Source organism: Melospiza georgiana, chromosome 8 (assembly GCF_028018845.1).
Source record: "Melospiza georgiana isolate bMelGeo1 chromosome 8, bMelGeo1.pri, whole genome shotgun sequence".
In the NCBI taxonomy this organism is placed as follows: domain Eukaryota; kingdom Metazoa; phylum Chordata; class Aves; order Passeriformes; family Passerellidae; genus Melospiza; species Melospiza georgiana.
This window is the reverse complement of record NC_080437.1, coordinates 36,280,862-36,298,973: the sequence shown is the minus strand read 5'-3', so window position 1 is coordinate 36,298,973 and position 18,112 is coordinate 36,280,862.

The following is an 18,112-nucleotide window of genomic DNA, read 5'->3' as shown; positions in this document are numbered from 1 at the left end:
TCGCCAGGCTCCGCCAGAAAATGTCAATTTCTCATCAAGACAAGAGGCCCGGCGATAATTTTTTCCCAGAGAATACACACAATTAGGAGAATGCAGAAAGGCCCCACCAGTGATTTGTAGCTTATTATGTCACCGGCGGGCTGCGACCCGCCGCCAAGCAGATAATAAGGGCTGTTGATAACGCAGGTGTCAATAGGGCCTGCAGTGGTGGCTGAATGTGAGCCCTTGTGAGCGCCTCCCCCGCGCGCAGATCGCGGCGCCGATAACCCACACCCGCCTGTGCGCGCACACCGCGCCCCAAATTAATGCCCTGGATAAACCACACAAAGGAACGCCGCTGCTTTATCCTCCCTGAGACAATTCCCCGCTTTACCCTTCAAGGAGCTCTTTTATGTGCCAATAAGGTTGCTTTTAATGAAATTGAAACTCATCAGAGGAAATCAAAACCCTCAAATCAGATTACAAATTGATTTTTTTTTTTTTCCCTTCCCTCCCTTTTTGGCCACTTGTCGTTGTTCGATGTAGTGCCCTAAGTTTTACGGGGAAAGGAAGAGAAAGCATCCAGTCTGGAGTCAGGGCATGCAAACAACCTCTAAACTAAAGCATACAAAGGAGGAACGCTCCTGAAGTCCCACAAGTCATAAAAAGTTTTTAGAAGTTGCTGGTATTCTTCAAAACTCTACCCAGATACTTCATAAAATACTAAAGCTGTAATTAAATGAACTGTCCTAGAACTTAAAATTGTAAAATCAAATAATGCAACCCAAGCCATTTCCCCTTCTCCTGTGCAATGCCAAATTTCATTGTTAGATGAAATAGCAAATATAATTTCTCAGTGCTCAGATCAAAATTAACAGATGGAGTAGCTGAGACCTCCTGGTCTGGGACCCTGCTTCCAGGGTGACTCACTGAAGCACTTTGGCCAGCTGGAACATGACAGTGACAAAGGTGATACAGCTGTGGCTTGATTTTATTTCTTAAAGATTTCGTTTCTTAAACATTTAAATAAAGTGACAGTTGCAGTTAATGGTTTTGTTTTCTCTTTGTTGGCTTTGTGCTATTACTGAAAGGACATAATGAATTAAAAGGTGCAATTAATTAGTCACAAAATTGTACATTTTTGGTGCCCACAAACTTTTAGAGGATTTTAGTTACGTGGCTCTTCGTTTGCACTTATCTTTAGGTAAATTAAGCTGTTTGAGAAATGGCTTTGTAGCAAAAGCAAGTACTGAACAGAGGAGGCGAGGGTGCAAGGAAATTATCTGAAAGCTGTTTTGCTTCAACCAGACTAAAATCACAGATTTCCTACTGAATAAAATCTAAAATAGAAATATCAAGTGAAAAATAAGGAAACTGAGGCTGGAATTGTTGTGGGTAGCACAGCCAGTCAAGAGTTGCCCTGTATCTACAAGGAAACAAGGGATGGAAATACCAAGGGGAAGATGGAGAGAAGAAAGGAGGAAGATGTGAAAAAAAAATTGTACAATGAAACCAAATAAAATTGTTTTTAATGATCTCCTTCCTTGTGCCATGGAATTCTGTTGTGGGATTGAGTTCTTGGGGTGTTTCTTGAATTGCTTGGGTTGGAAGGGACCCCAAATCCCCCCAGTGCCACCCCTGCCATGGCAGGGACCCCTCCCACTGTCCCAGGTGCTCCAGCCCCAGTGTCCAGCCTGGCCTTGGGCACTGCCAGGGATCCAGGGGCAGCCACAGCTGCTCTGGGCACCTGTGCCAGGGACCCTTTTCCTGCTTAGGACAGCTCTAGGTCCAGGCTCTTGTGTCTACAGACATAAAAGAAACTGTAATGAGTAATAATAATAATAATAATAATAATAATAATAATAATATAATCTCTAATAACCATTTCACAAGTCTACTTGGGCAGACCAGTTCAGTCCATGGCGCTTCCTCACCTTTTCTGTTTATCTGTGTGTCTCATCTTAGAGCAGGTCATGAACCCAAAAAATTGCTGTAGTGTCCCAAGGATCTCTGCAAGGACTTCCAAGATTTCTGCTCAACTATCTCTTCACTTATTTCACCCCTTAAGCACAGCCTGAAGAATTTACAGGGGCCAAGCAGTGGGTAGGGACCAGCCAGAGCCTCTGAGGCACCAAGGGGTGAAGCCAAGCCCATGGGTGAGGACCATGGACCTCACAAATCTAAGCAAATCCTAACAAATCTCAGGAGCGGTCAAAGCCTGAGCTGCAGGTGCCCAAAGACATCAGTACTTAGCAAAATACAAACACAAATGATGGATTTTTCAAATTGGAAAGCTACTCAGAGACCTTCCAAAGCTCTAAACCTGTATTAACTGGTCCAAACCTGCTAAAATAACATTTTACAGAAGTCCAATCCATCCTTGCCCATCTCAGTCCTTTTCCAGAGCTGTATATCCCCAACCAGGGATTTGCCAGGATCCTTCAGCAGCTCAGCCCTGAGCAGTGACAGAGCACAGGGAAAACACAGACTGAGAGCAGCCCAAATAACAAAAAATTGTGTCCTGGAACAACCTATTCAGGGTATTGCACACAAAGATTTTGAAAATGCCCTGCTGTTGATGGTTGCAAAAGGTCCTGACCAAGTAACTGGAATGGCTCAAAAATAATAAATACACGAATAAACACAGAAATACAGAAATGTGTAAATACAGCTGAGGCATATTTGCATTAGTGATGTACAAAAATCTGCAATAAATAATTTTAAATTTGGTATTATTTTTTTAAATTAGCCTGGAAAGCAGCTACCAGAAGCAAAGCTCTGCTCATGCTGGCCAGGTGCAGCCCCCAAGTATTATAAAAGAACCTATGGATGCAGAGCCTGCCATGGGAAGGAGACCAAGGAAAATAACTTGGATAAATTATTCAGATTAAATGCAAAAGAGTTTTAGGCAGATGAAACTTTGTGAGGTCATCTCGAGGTGGTTCAGATGACCCAGCTGGCTCAGCACCTGCAGTCAGAGTTTTTGCAGTGACAAATTTGGTGACAGCAACTTCAGCAATGGCTGAGCTGGGTTGGTTTTCTCCGCTTCATTTCAATGTGTTCACCTGGTTCAGCTCAATGACAAACTCACTCAGAAAACTCACTGAAAACATGATTGGGAGTTGGAAGAGCAGAAAATGTGTATTCCTCTCCCTATCTATGGATAAAAAATAAATTCCAAAGGATAAGATCTGCTGGGTTTTAATATCTTAAGGATGTGATGATCAGAAACCACCTATTAATTTTTTTTTTTTTACTATAGATAATAATATCTCCTTTGCATATTAACTTTATCAGTCAAATTAATTAATGAAATTTATCATTCAGGTGCAGAATATGCTCCTTAATTTTGTAGCCAGCACTATTTTGGTAGGTCTGGTTAACTGATGGAATTAATTCTGTTCTCACCACAGCGGTACCGAACTCTCATTTCCATCCAAAAAGAACTTTAGAACTCATATAATAAAAAAGAAATGCAACATTCTGCATTCTCATCCCTACAAAGATATAAACCACATAATCAGATTATGAAATATAATTGCATACATGAATGTAAATAAATTAAATAATAGGGAGAGCTCCGTGATCTGTCAAAGGAAGTGCAAATTCAGTAACGCTCTTCGATTTGAACAAAAACAGTTAAATTTGTTGATAATGGGAATAATCTACCCTTAGGAGAATGAGCTGACATTCTCAGAGAAAAATTAATAAAAGATAGATCAGACAGTACATTTCCCTTCATTTTCAGTGAGAATTGTGTTTGAAAAACATCTTGAATGGAGATAAGATTGAATTTTCTATACATTTTGAGGGAGACAGACTTGTGCTTTTCTCAAAAAATTGTTTTTGTCCTTCTAGCAAAGTTTTGGGTTTTTTTTTTCCCCTCTTTCTTTTTTCATTCTCTTTTTTTGCCCTTGCCATGCCCCTGAAGTGGGTGTTTGGGGCAGGATGGTGAGCAGCCAGACATCAGAGGAGCAATGGTTCATATCTGAATGTGTCCCTAAACGAAGTCACCCAGCGAGCCTCGGCCTTTGGGCTTTTCCTCTTCTTTTGCAGAAACCCACCCTTCTTTTTCCCTTGCCTAGACCCATGTCTTCCTGGGTTGGGATTTGGCAATTCCACTGCTCAGGCTGCCGGTCCAAACCTCCTTGTGTGTCTCGGTGTCCCAGCAGAGCCTCCTGTCCCCAGTCCTGTTGTTGGAGCTGGCACTGGGTATGGAATCACTGGAATCTGGGATCAATGCAGGCATCCCCATCTGGGCTCTCCCAAGGCTGCTGTGGGGAGCAGTGCTGATCCCAGCTCTGTCCTGCACTGGGGGAGCATCTTTGGGTCGTGTTTGCCCATTGCCAGGTGATGTAAAGGAGGTGCAATATCACAGAGTCATGCAATGGTTTGGGTTGGAAGGAATCTCAAAGCTCCTCCAGTTCTAACCCCTTGCACTTGGCCAGGCTGCTCCAAGCCCATCACACGCCTGTGGGTGCTGCAGCCTGCAATGATTTAGATTTTTTTTCTTTCAAATCATTAGTTTTTTTAAAAAATTCCAGCTCCTTGGAGGTCATGTGATAGGGGAGATCTCAGGGGTTTGGTGAGGCTCTGGGACAGGTCAGTTCCAGCCCCCGAGGGCAAAGCTGTGACTCCCACCAGCTGATCTCCTGAAATTCTGCATTTTGCTGCCTCACTAAAGCTGAGCTGCACCTACCCCAGGCTGGCCTTTGCTCAGTGGGAGGCTGAGCCCGAGCTCTCCCCAGCCAGCCTGGGGAGCATCTGGAGCTGCCCAGGGATGGCAGATGATGTTGGATGTTTGATGCTTCCAGCAAGGCGGATCCGCTCACCTCTCACCAGCCCTCACTCAGCGCCTCATCCCGGGCTCATGGAGGGGGATAACCCATCCCAGCCAGGCTCAGCTCCTTGGAACACACAATGTGCAACCTGGGGAGCCGCCTGGCATCCGCCCCAGAGAGGTACAGGCACAGCAATTAGTAAAATCAAGGTGTATTTCCTACATCATGCAGCTGGGGGCATTTTGCAACTCATTTCGCCAGAGAAAAACTTGTTATTTAATTGCCTTGGCTGCTGCTGGATCAGATTCAAAATGAGGGGGAATATCAGGTCCTGCCAGATATATTCAATCATATTCCTGCTTTTTTTTTCCCTGGCTGGATCCGACGTGCCAGTAAGCAGTGAAGCAGTTAAATATGGACATGTGAATTCCAGCAAAGCTGAGATTTCAAACTTAACACCCCGCCAGGATGAACGAGGAAAACGAGCATCTCCCTCCACTCCCTGCCTGTCCCTGTGGTGAGTTTAAGGGCAAGAGAATTCGCAGTGGTTTGGCCAAATGATGGAATATTTCCTATTCACCCTGATAAACCAATAATAACATCTTGTGCAGACCCCAGATGAATAAATAGTAATAAAAAAAGCCTGCCAGAATTCAGAATTATGGGTGAGGTGAGGCCAGAGCTGGTGCAGATGGGGTACAGGGGCACTGTCCCCCCAGAATGGAATAGGATGGGGCATTTCCCACCACCACAAGCCCGTGCCCAAGTGAAACTGGGTGGAGAAGGGGAAAAAAAAGATATGTCTAAATGAGTCCAGCAGTGATTATGAAGTTCCTAAGAGGCAATCTAATTTAGCTATATAAAATCATGAAAGGGGAAGAATTAATTGATACTAATGAGTTATATGAGATAGCATCATAATTAATTCCTAAATAGAAAGAGGACATAGGCTGGAGCGAGGGGGGGATCGGGCTGGCCTATATACCATAATAGATTACAGAGGCTACTTGGGATGAGAAACAAACTGCCAAAGTCAGAGTGGGACGGAGTTAGGAAGTCTTTGCCAACGCAAAGAAAAGTGTTTCCAGCAGATCCTGGGAGCTGGGAAGTTCAAGGGCCACTTTGCCCTGTCCCTGCTGGTCCCTCCATGGCATTTGCACCAGCGACACCCTGGCCTGGTCTGCCCATCAGGGAGCACAAGCATCAACCCGTGCTGGTGGTTGCTGAGGTAATTATAAAGATTTAATTTGATTTTCCCCCTAATCCCACAGCAGCATTCTTGCATCAAGTCGGACACATAATTTGGGTGTGATATTTGGAGCCCAGTTGCCTTTTTTCTGCTCCGTTTTTACTCCTTTGGAGGACAAATCACAGGTGACCACTCATACACTGGAAGACAAAAACATATGATGAATCACAGAAACAAAATGATGTAAGGAGAGGACATTGTTTCTGTAAATTCCATAAAATCATCACATCCTGACTCCACCTTCGCCAGCACAAATCAGAGACCTCTGCAGCTTTTCTCCTGAAAACCAAAATTAGAGGTTGTGCTTGGTTTTTGTTCTCCATCTGAGCTTTAATTTGTAAAAAAATTCAGTTGCTACTGCAGGGAAGAGCTCAAAGTATGCTCATTTATCAATGTTGGGTGCTTTTTTTAGAGGGGAAATCATGGAAAGCTATTTTGATTTTCAGAGTTGTGTCACAAAGAGAAAAATATACAAGAGAGGTGGAGAGGGATTTTGGACAAGGGCCTGGAGTGCCAGGACAAGGGGGAATGACTTTCCACTGCCAGAGAGCAGGGTTAGATGGGATATTGGGAAAAAATTAAATATTATCATATAATCCAAAGCAGGAGTTGGATGAAGCCACACAGAGAAATGGAAATGGGGTAGAAAATCAGTAATTTAGATGTGAGGTGCTGATGTTCATCAGCCTTAATTTACTAATGATGGCTTCTCCTAAGATTTAACCTCATCCTTAACATACTACCCATACTGCATTTTCAAAATAAGCACTAGCCTGATAATCTCTTCCTGGTTCAAATAAATTAAATGTTAAATGGAAATAATGTGTGGATTTCCAGCTCTGGGTTTGCTGCCCAGTTTAGCACTGCCACTGGTGCTTCTTCCTCATGACAAATTCACAGTGATGAATGTACCAAACAGGCCACAGTGTTTCTAAAAATTACACCTAAATTTGATGGAGAGCCAAGGCAGTACACTACCAAAATATTTGAGCAAGAGAAATATTTGAGGGAAGATGAAGGAAATGGTAAAGAAAAATATAAGGATGAAGAAAATGATGAAAATTAACAAAGTGATGAAAGAAATGATTGAGAGAATGATGAAATAAATAATGAAGATGAAGAAAAATATGATGAAAACTAAGAAAATGTAAACAATGGTGAAGAAAGTGAAATAAATAGTGACGATGAAAATGTGGAAAAAAAAGATGAGGAAAATGATGAAAAAATGACAAAATTACCAAAATAAAACAAATTGCAAAAAAAATACGAAGATGAAGAAAATGATGAAATAAGTGATGGGGATGAAGAGGAAGAAAAGACGAGGAGGAAGAAAAGCTTTCACATTTCTCAACCAGAGCCACCCCAACAGGCTCGCAGGTGGAAAAGCCGCTCGGACGCCGGCACAGAGCTGCTGATAAATCTAATCCTGAAGGATTGGAAATGAGGTAAAAGAAATTCTGATGAAAATTATGTACATGTACTTTGACAAGCTCATAAACACTGCAGCCATGATAAGTTTTCTTATTTTTTTTTTTAAGACCCGACACAACTGTGTAAGCCCAAACTCTAATTTTTACAGCCCTGGGTTTGGAGATCTGTCATTGGGAGATATAATGGAAAGAATAATTGCCTGGTGGCTGCACAAACAGGAGATGTGTTGTCAGGCTGCAGTTTGGAGGCTACATCTGGCTTCGGAAATGATTGATGCTGTCTCTGTGTGTGATTCAGGAAACCATTTTTTCTCCTTTCTTTTTTTTTTTTTTTTTCCCCTTTTCCCTCCCCCCGCTAACACAACCAGCACGCCGAACCTTCAATTAAATCAGTATTAAAGAAAACTTTTGATTTATTCCTCCTGCACGGCGGTGCTGCGGCCGGGCAGCGCGTGGCCCTCGCGGCCGCGGCGGGCACGTGATTCCAATTTGAAATTAAAAAGTCATGTCTGAATAACACAACAGCATTCTCATTTCCTAATACTCTGCTTTTTACTACTTTGCATTCAACTGTGAAAAGTCTTTTAAAACTCTGAACAGCAGTAAAACTTGAATGAATTTTTGACCCATTATTGCATAGCGGGTGCGCTTTCCAAGTTGGAGAGACTGCCAAGTTCTCCCCACCTAATATTTCCACTTTAATTGTGCCACTTGAGAAATTTACGTGCCTCAAAATATGGCATGAATCTTACGCTTATTGCAGTATCATTAGCAGCAACATTTAAGCAACATCTGTGTGCTATAGAACTAATTGAAGTAGCAGAAGTGGCAGCTGTAAATCCACAGGAAGATGGCAGTTTGCACCCAGCACTGCTGAGTTAGCGGGTAACTGTCAGCCTGTTCCTGCAATCTGCTCTCGAGGACTACGGTACAGGCACACAATGTCCAAAAAAATACAGCGAGGAGGCTAATGATCCTATTAACCACTTTGCTGCACCAATTTGGCTGTTTTTCCAGTTTCCTTGTTGGATTTCATTATATATTTCACTGTTCCAGTAAAAAAGTCCAGTACGAGATGTGCTCGCTTACTTAAGTGGGGGGAAGCTCCAGCTTGGTTGAATCAACACACAAACCACTCTTTTTTCCTTTAAAATTCCACGTATTTCCCCGTCTTTCCCATTGTTTAATTTTTCTTCATCACGCACGCCTGGGTGAAAAAGAACTTTTCCCAACTGTTAATGCTGGTATTTAAAGCAATGACATTTTCCTCCCCGGGATGTAACATTTCCAATAATCAATAAAGCTGGGAGGCCGAGGAGGGGAGGAGAAAGTCTTGTTTTAGGCGGAAGGGTGGCAGCACATCTTCATCGGGGCCGGCAACGCCGCGCGTGGCCCTGATTGCACTAATTGCTGATTGCAGAGGGAGGAAGGCGCTTCCAGCAGCAGCATGTCCTGGAATTACCGGCTAATCCAGGCGCGGGGTTCAGAGCAGCGCCGCTCCTTCCCTCTCCATCTGCGTCTTGGGTGGGGAAGAGCAGCTTCAGCATCCCTACAGACACGAGGGACGGAATTGAAGAGGAAGCAGGGGTGGTTTGGGGTCAGGGCAGCGGGGTTTTGGAGCTCACCTCACGGCGCATCGCCCCAGCCTTGGCCACCTCCATCCCGGCCATGGCGCGGCCCCGGGGAGCCGGCAAGGAGCCCCCTTGCCATGATCTGCTTGCCAAGAGCCCGAGATCATTAGAGGCCCAGCACGTCCACGCGACAGGCTGGGAGCCACCGGCATTTGTTGTCTTAATGCACAAGTACTCGGGGACTGGGCTGATAAGGAAAAAACTGTTTGGAATCTGCTGCTCTACACGCTCAGGGTGGCACGGGCCAGCCTGATATTGAAAATCAATAGTCACGTGGTGGTTTAAAGGTTAGAGGTCCCCTGAATTAACTTTCTAGTACTAAATTACCAGATCTATTTATTTATTTATTTACCTATCTGCCTCTTTACTTATTTATTTATTTGTTTCGCCTTTTGCAGTGACGGGGGGGATGTGCTGGCTTTAAAGGGGCACAGTCTGCACCTGGGGCCAGGAAACAGCAAAACATTTTAATACTTGGTGTGAGGATTTAAATGTGAGGATTTTACTAATGAGAAAATCTAGAAGACACAGAGCAATGCTCAAAATGGCAATGGAGCCAGGGGCATTGGTAGTGGCCTGAAAATTAAAATGCTGCTTCAGTCTGTTAACTCACATCTGTATAATGCCTGCATTTTTCCTTTGTATAATATTTAAATTAATTCACCATTTATTATTATCAGTGTTTAGAAAATGTAAAGGAATGATATTATTTACAATATTTGTTCATTAGGAATGAACAAATAATACTGTCACAAATAAATTGAATGAGTAGAGTCAAAGCTTGTGAAGACACAACATTGCTTTTCACCCCTGAGCACAGTGCACTCCCAAGGACTGCTCCAGTGTGTAGCTACTCACACCTGGAAGCACATTCATGACAGGTCTTTAGCTTCTATGCTTTCAGGTACTGCAAAACCCATATTATGCTTTTTTTCACTGAATAGATTTCTTATTTAATTTATTCCAATGTTTCCCTTCCCCTTGTTTTCATTCCCCAGGTACACTGGCAGCCGGATTTTCAATATTGTCAGATCACAGAATACCCTGAGCAGGAAGGGGCCCGCAAGAATCAGCAAAGTCCAACTCCTTGAGTATTGGAATATTGAATATTTGCAGCCTGGGCTGGTGTTCCTCAGACGGGCCAACAGGGACCTGGGTCCCAGCTGCCCGCTGGGCACCGTGGCTGTGGGAGCTTTGGGATTTGGGAATTCTGTTATGGGATTGAGATCTTGGGGTGTGTCTTGAATTGTTGGGATTGGAAAGGGACCCCAAATCCCCCCCAGTGCCACCCCAGCCATGGCAGGGACACCTCCCACTGTCCCAGGGGCTCCCAGTGTCCAGCCTGGCCTGGGAGTGGCAGCAGTGCCAGGGGCTCTGGCGGGTGCCCAGGGTGCCCCACACTCCCTTTCCATGGGCACATCCTGGTGGGCAGCCCTGGTGGGCTCTGGGGGGTGCCCAGGGTGCCCCACACTCCCTTTCCACGGGCACAGCCCCGGGTCCTGTCCCTTTGTGCCACCTGACCCCTCCGGGTGACTGCAGGGACGGCACATCTGGAGCGGCCACCAAGGCTCTGAAGCACCAGATGTGGCTGGGAAAAAAACACTTCCAGGGATTTTAGGCGCTGCAAAAAGGATTTTTCTTTCTGGGTCAGGGACACTTCTGCAAAGCGCTTTTTTTCTAGAAATACTCGGCTGTTTTAAGGTTTATTGATTGCTACAGCTTAACTCTAATTTTCTCTTACCACAGTGAGTCCGTATCCGCGCGTGCTGTCCCAGCCAGGAAGGGACACCCGGGTGCTGCCACCAACAGGGCACTGGAGCTGGGCCAGGGGGCACAAATAAAGTCCAAAATAAGGGAAAAATCCAGGATAACCACTCAGGTCTCATTGCTGGACTAAATGAAGCACTTCTAAAAAAAATTTTCCTAACTACGTATTATAAGATTTTTCCAGATAATTAGCAAGTGTCTTCTTTCAAAATTAAAGAATAATATGCTGATATTATGTAATAGCTAATAATATAAATAAAAATTTAAATTTTAAATTTTTATTTATATGATTAGTTTTTATATAATTTCAGCATATTATGATATACAATATATCACACTATGTAATAATGACACATTATAATATAATACAATACAATACAGCACAGTATAATATAAATATTATAAATGAATGTTTAAATTAAACTGCAAACAGTTTAAAAATGAAAATTAAACATAATCTTCTCAGGTCTGGAATCTCCAGACTCCTGTTCATTAGTGTGTCAGAGCCATCCCTGACATGGCCACCTCCAATTTCTGGGTATTTACACGTGGAAAAATTTCCCCCTGCATACAGAGGCTTTGAATACACAATTCAAAAAATTCAACATAGGGCACACATTTTGATAAATAAATAAATAAAAGCTTGTAACTAATACAAATCTCCTGGTGCTCAGGGTTTGCTCAACCCCTACACAATTTTACCTGTGTGAAGAGCCCTGGCCACACAGTGTAGGATCCACGTACCCACAAATTCCCACATAAATGGAATTATACCACAGTAGAAACCAGAAAACCATAATTTGAAAGCATAACGTGGACCAAGACTCGCTGGTTTGCACATGCACAAAACAACCCTATAGAAACGTTAGGATTTATTTTTTTACAACTGTCATTTTCAACTAGCACACAACTCCCCCAATGTTTATTTCTGCCAGCAATCTTATTAATTCCCATACTACTTCTGGGCCATGCTTGCACCACAGAAATAATTTTAATTGAACATTTATTAAAACAAATGCTTTGTCAGGATATCCCCACTCCATCTGGCCGCACTGGGCAGGCATTATTTCCTGGATGTGTCTGCTTTATGCAACGTCTTCTCCCACAGCTCTCGCTGACGACCAGAGCTGATGATTAGATTGGGGTGGCTTTTGCCCAGCAGTGTTTTGTGCCACAGCCCTCTCTGTCTCGTGGCCATGAGCTCACATCCACGCTCTCCAAAGCACAGGGCTCTTCCTCCTCTGCTGCACAGAACGGGGTTTATTTGGGAGCCGCGTCCACAGCCCGCCAGGCTGACAAAAGGCAGAGATCTGCTGTAAATAACCCACCCTGCCAGGCTGCACGAGCTGGGTTTGGTGGTTTTGTTTTTAGTTTTTGTTGGTTTGGATTTTTTGGGAATTTTTTTTTTGTTTGTTTTTTTTTGGTTTTTTGTTTTATTGTTTTTTTCACCGAATTTGTGCAAGCTCAGTTGCAGAGATAAGAGTTTTGATAATAAATATAATATGAATTGGGTTCCCAGCATTAAATTCCCCCTCTTGAAAATAAACGAAGCTGAGCTTTCCTCATCCTCCCTCCCCATCACACTCACCTGCTGGCAAACACACTCTGGGCACCAAAAAGCCCTTTTCCTGCACTTTTAGCAGCCAAACATTATTTTTATTGCTGGCACCGCGAACAAACAGCAAACAAACAGGAGACACAGTGAATTCACAGCATTGTGCAGTTAATCCTCCATTCAGCAGCGTATCAAAGCACTTTTGTGCTACTTCTGCTGTGCTTCATCTTCATGAAAGCCACGATTTTTATGGAATATCTCCTTCGCCCCAAACCCGGGGCTCTCCCTCCGCCTTTGGCCAGACCACGGGAGATTTGTTTCCTCCCACAATGAGGGAAGTGGTGTTTTCTGAAACTTCACAAGGCAGCTGGATATTCGCTGAACTGGTTGGGTTTAATTTATTCCTCATCCAAAGCATGTAAAAGAAATGGTCTCTCCAATGGAAATTGCAAATGCTGCAGCACCCCCAAATTTGAAATTTATTTTCTGTGCTCCAGTAGTTTTCTTCGGCGGCTTTGAGCATCTGCTTGTTTAGTGATTTTGGGAGGTTCTCATGCTTTTCAGCATTTCTGCTCTGCAGCAGGGCCCTGGGACACTCAGGAGCTGCCTGGTCACACAGAGCTGTGCCCACCTCGAGTCCTGTGTCCAGCTCAGGGCCCTCAGGACAGGACGGACATTGAGGGGCTGGAGTTTGTCCGGGGAAGCTGGAGCTGGGGGAGCTCAGCCGGCAAATTCCACACTTTTGGTCAAAACTTTGTCTCAGTAGATGGATTTGTCTTCAAAAATGAAGTAAACCCAACAGTGCTCTGTAAACGAGGGTGAAGCTGTGGCTGTCCCATCCCTGGCAGTGCCCAAGGCCAGGGTGGACCATGGGGCACCCTGGGGCAGAGGAGGGTGTCCCTGCCATGGCACTGGGTGATATTGAAAGGCCTCTTTCAGTCCAGACCATTCTGTGATTTGATGAGCATCAAAGCAAGATCAAAGCACAACCTTTGAGTAGTGTGACATTCCAGGATCCCAAATACCCAAATAACTGACCCTGACTCTGTTGGTTCCACATCATTTTGCAGGGCATTAGAGAGGCAATATTTCTATGAAAATTTAATTTGAAAATGATGGAATAATCCTAATTTAGCAGGACGTCTTCCCTCACGCTTGGCGCACGGTGTCGAATCAACAGTTGATATATTTGGTTTATTTTCTGTTGTCAGGCAGGGAGGGCTGTGACTCACAGGCACTCAGCACACACTGGAGTTTGTCTTCTTCTGAAGGCTCTGCTCCAAAATATTGTTCCAGTCACTCCCTATCCAAGGAGGTGATGATTCCCTATGAAAAGTTGGCATTAATTATTCTTCTGACTGTGACAACCATAACGAAGCCTATTTTTTATTAAAGAAGTGCAGACCAACATCAGTTTATAATTACATTATCCTTAATAACTGTTCCATGTATTTGCTGGCTCTCAAGTTCCAAACACGAGTTTGGAGGGAGGATGTCCGGGCTGAGATCCAGATGTGGGCGGTTTTTGGGCTCGGGGATGTTCAGATCTGTGACTGGGGCTTCTGCCATTGCTGGCTGGAATTCCCAAAGGCTTTAACATCCGTGTCCTGCAGGGCAGAGCAAGGGGGCCCAGAGCCTGAGCCCAACCCTGCCCTGACCTCTCCCAGCCCTGTGGGGCTGGATGGGCCCTGGGATTCTCTTCTGAGCACGGGCTGCAAAGAATCCACCTCAAATTCTGCTCCCCTGCTCATCACTGGCTGTGATTTGGGAAGATCAGGAATGCCTAAGGCACAGACAGGCAGTTCACTGCCAAAATTTCGGATGGAGCCAAAACCAGTTTGGTGATAGCTGGGCAGAGCACAAAGAACAAAAGGGGTTTTGTGGTGATGTGACACAAAAGTAAAGTTGGGCAAAGCCTGTCCACATTTTCAGCAAACACCTCAAATCACAGAATCTGCTGGCTTATTTTATCAGCAGAAAAGGCTTCCTGCTTAAAAGGTTAGACAGAAATTTAAAAGGCAGCTCGCAATGAAAGCCAAGTTGAGGAAAAGAGAGAAAGAATCCAAGAGGCATCCCTGAGGAGAGGAGAGAGCACAGCAACGCGGCCATCAGCCACTCATGTGTCAGGAACAGATGATCTGCCCATCACAATTAAAGAGAGGGACTTGAAAAAAAAAAAGCCCCGCAAGGAAGCAGGAGGTGCCAGGAAAGCTGGAGTGGAGCGGGACTGGGAGAGGAGGAGGTGAGGGGCAGGGAGATGAGGGTGCCAGCAGGGACGGGCACCCCGGGCTGGCACCGGGAGCCGTCCCCCTAACGCGTGCCACCAACTGCACAGTCCCGCTCGGAACGAGACAACAGCAAGTTAAACTCCTGGATCACTGTCACCGTGTCACTTACAGAAGGAGCTGCGCCGGGGAGCAGTTGGCTGCTGGAGTAATTTGAATGGAAATGTCAGTTTGCACAACCTGTGATTTGAGGTGAGTGCCCTGCCATTATACAGCAGCTCTGTCAGGCTGAGTGCTCACTGCCACCTCCCCTCACATCCCAGCCTCCTCCTGCCACCAAAAAAAATCCACATTTCCTCCCCTGCAACACCTGCAATCCCAGTAAAGAACAGCTTGTGTGGGTGAGCACTGCTCGTGTATTCCCCTGTCCTGGCCAGATTTTAATCCTGATTTTTCTATTCTGGCAAAGGGATGTGCTTCAAAACCTCCCCGAAAGAGTGAGCCGTTCCTGAATAAATTGATTAATCGAGACTCGCACTGACCCCTGGGTTTTGTCTGAGTAAGGACTTCTGAGTATGGTCAATATGTCTTACTGCTAAATACTTGCAGGAGTTGCTACAATGAGGTTGTACACGTCTTATACACCTCTGTGACAGGCTCAGTCAATTCCTGGCACTGCAAGGGGAAAAAAATACTGTGCAGAAGTACCTATCCCTCAGCACCACCTTTGTGCATTTTATGTACACGTTTATCCAGATGTTATGGTGTTTAAAAGGCCACACATTCACTGCACACCTTGGGCACTGCTCTGTCTCCAGTGATTCAGCAGGAAATGGAGTTAAATCAGCATGGCTGGCAAGCAGGAACTCACTAAAGCTTAACTTCAATCACTTAACATCAGTTTTGGAAGGATTGATAAGGATACAAACACAGTATTCCCACAATTTTACTGAATTTCAGCCTTTGTGAAAGCACCAGAAAGGCAAAGAATCCTGTGCCAGGTCCTGCCCACCCTGTGTCCTGGCACTCCATGCCCTATAAGTTGTGTCTCCAAATGCAAATTTCTCCTCCTTGGATGAGCAGGATGCTCTGCTTTAGGAAAAAAAAATAAGAAGGTCTGTTGTTCAAAAGCAGAGCTGTGACAGCAAGATATTTGGGGTTTTCCATCCTCCACAGGCAGTAGACAATAAAGAAATGATTTTGCTGTTTATACATTGCCCACGGTGCCACAGATGTTGGGGTATCTGCAGGCAAAGCGAAGCTCAATTACCACTATTATTTTTCCTTTAAAGGAGAGGTTTCCTGAGTCAGTAAATCCAGGGGTTTTTCTTATTTTTTCATGCCAAACACAAATACGTCGGGAGAAAACCTCCTCTACAAAACACGCAGCGAAAGAGATGGAAAACAAGCCAAATTTAGATTTTTGCCTGCAGGACAATTGAGAAACCACGACGCTTTCCTGGCTTCAAAACAGCTCCTTAGATCACAGGTGGCTGGGTTTTAAAGGGTAGAAGGCAAAGCTGTGTCTTTCCAGTGTCTCCTCCACAGCCTCCTGACTTTTATGTGTGCCCGGGCAGGGGAGCCTGGATCCTGTTGCAGCACTCTGTTGGACTATAAACCAATGATATTTGCTTTACCTGTGCACTATCTTCCATGCAACAAAACAACATTTACATCTGGGATCAATTTGCTTGAAATTAAAGTGCAGCTGCTATATCTCTTCTGCATCAAAAGTGTGGTGTTAAGGCTATAACACACAGACAGTTACACATTACTCGGCATTGTAATATTTAGATTTGTGTCATTTTCCATCTGAGGTAAAAAGCATCTTTAAATAAATGAGTGAACTTAGACTACATATTTTATGGGCTGTGTACTCGGCGAGATATATCCACATTTGCAACGTGCATGTTCTGAGCTCCAATTGCCAACTGTGCGTTTAGGCCTTGAATTTTAATGCTCCAACAAAGACGCGGTGTTGGGGTAACTGGGGCTGTGTGCTCTGAAAAGTTCTGTGTGCTTGTGCAGGAGGGCTGGAGGAGTTTTGGGGGTGTTTTCAGCTAAAAGGGAAATGCAGATATGCTTCCCCCTCCTTAAAAGGCTTTGGGGTGACCTAATTGCAGCCCTCCAGGACCCGAAGGGAGCTACAGGAAAGATGGAGGAAAATGGGGAGAGGAGCTGGGATAGGATGCCCAGAGCAGCTGTGGCTGCCCCTGGATCCCAAAGCCAGGCTGGACATTGGGGCTGGGAGCACCTGGGACAGTGGGAGCTGTCCCTGCACAGGGGCTGGAACTGGGTGGGCTGCAGGGTCCCTTCCAACCCAAACAATTCCATGATTTTATCATTCTGTTAACTACAACACACCGTTTTCTGATGTCTGGGGACAATTTTGGCTCTGAAGTTTCCAGCCCGTTTTACCCAACACTGCTCCCTCTTAGCTCTGTATTTTTATTCCTCCCCAGATCACCAAATTCAGCCTGATATTCTCTTATTGTTTTACTGCTACTGACAGGAAACAGTTCAAAAGCCCTAAAAACACTGTCCAGGATGAAGGTTACTGAGCAGAGAGCAGGGCAGCTTAGTGAAATCAAGCTCAATGGTTATGTAGGTCATTTCAAACACAGAATATTCTACCTGAAAGCACAGAGTATCGGTTAAAACAAAAAAAAAAAAAAATGGAAGTGCAGCATTTCCAAGCTCTCAGTTCCTCCTGGCAGCTGCAATGTTTCGTGTTTCAGTGAAGATGAATCAGATTTTTTTTGGTGACAGTCAGAGAGAGGCTGCAGCCTCCGCTGGGCTCTGCTCAACCCCAGCAGATGAGAGGCTGTAGGATCTCCACATCTTCTGCTCCAGCTTTGGCAAAAAAGGACTTTTCCAGAGCAATCCCGCAGCGGTTGACATGACACAAAGCTGTGAAAGACAGGATGCTGCTCATCCAAAAGAATCAGATTATGTACCTGGACTTTATCCGCTGCCTGGAGAAGTGAGACAACCAATTAGTCCAACACAGCTTCTTTGCCATACCCAGGCTGGAAAACAGATTGAAGGGGTCAGAAACATTGGGAAGGCTCCCCATGATCTGACATTTGCCTTGTCACAATCTCCCTGACAGCCAGAAGGTTGGAGGCAGGCTGCTGGTCACGGGCAGCGGCAGAAGGGAAGACTGATTGCCGAGCCGGGCACGGGAGCCGCTCAATTAACAGCCTGCTCCTCCTCAAAGCAGCAGCCCCTTCCCCAGCAACCCAGGCCGGGCTTAGGCTGCTCATTTGAGGGGATAAACAGGCTGTAAACAGCTGTGGCAGTGAGCAGACATGCCTGGGTTTCCCAGCCTGATATCCCTGTGCAGGCAGATGTGATCTCCAAGCTGAGACACTCAGAAGTCCAAACCTCGTTCCAGTCCTATCCTCTTCTGCACTCCACTGTATTTGCACAAGAATCTGCTGCAAAATGCAGTTTAAAGGCTGCAAAATGCAGACTTCCATGGTCAAAAAATCA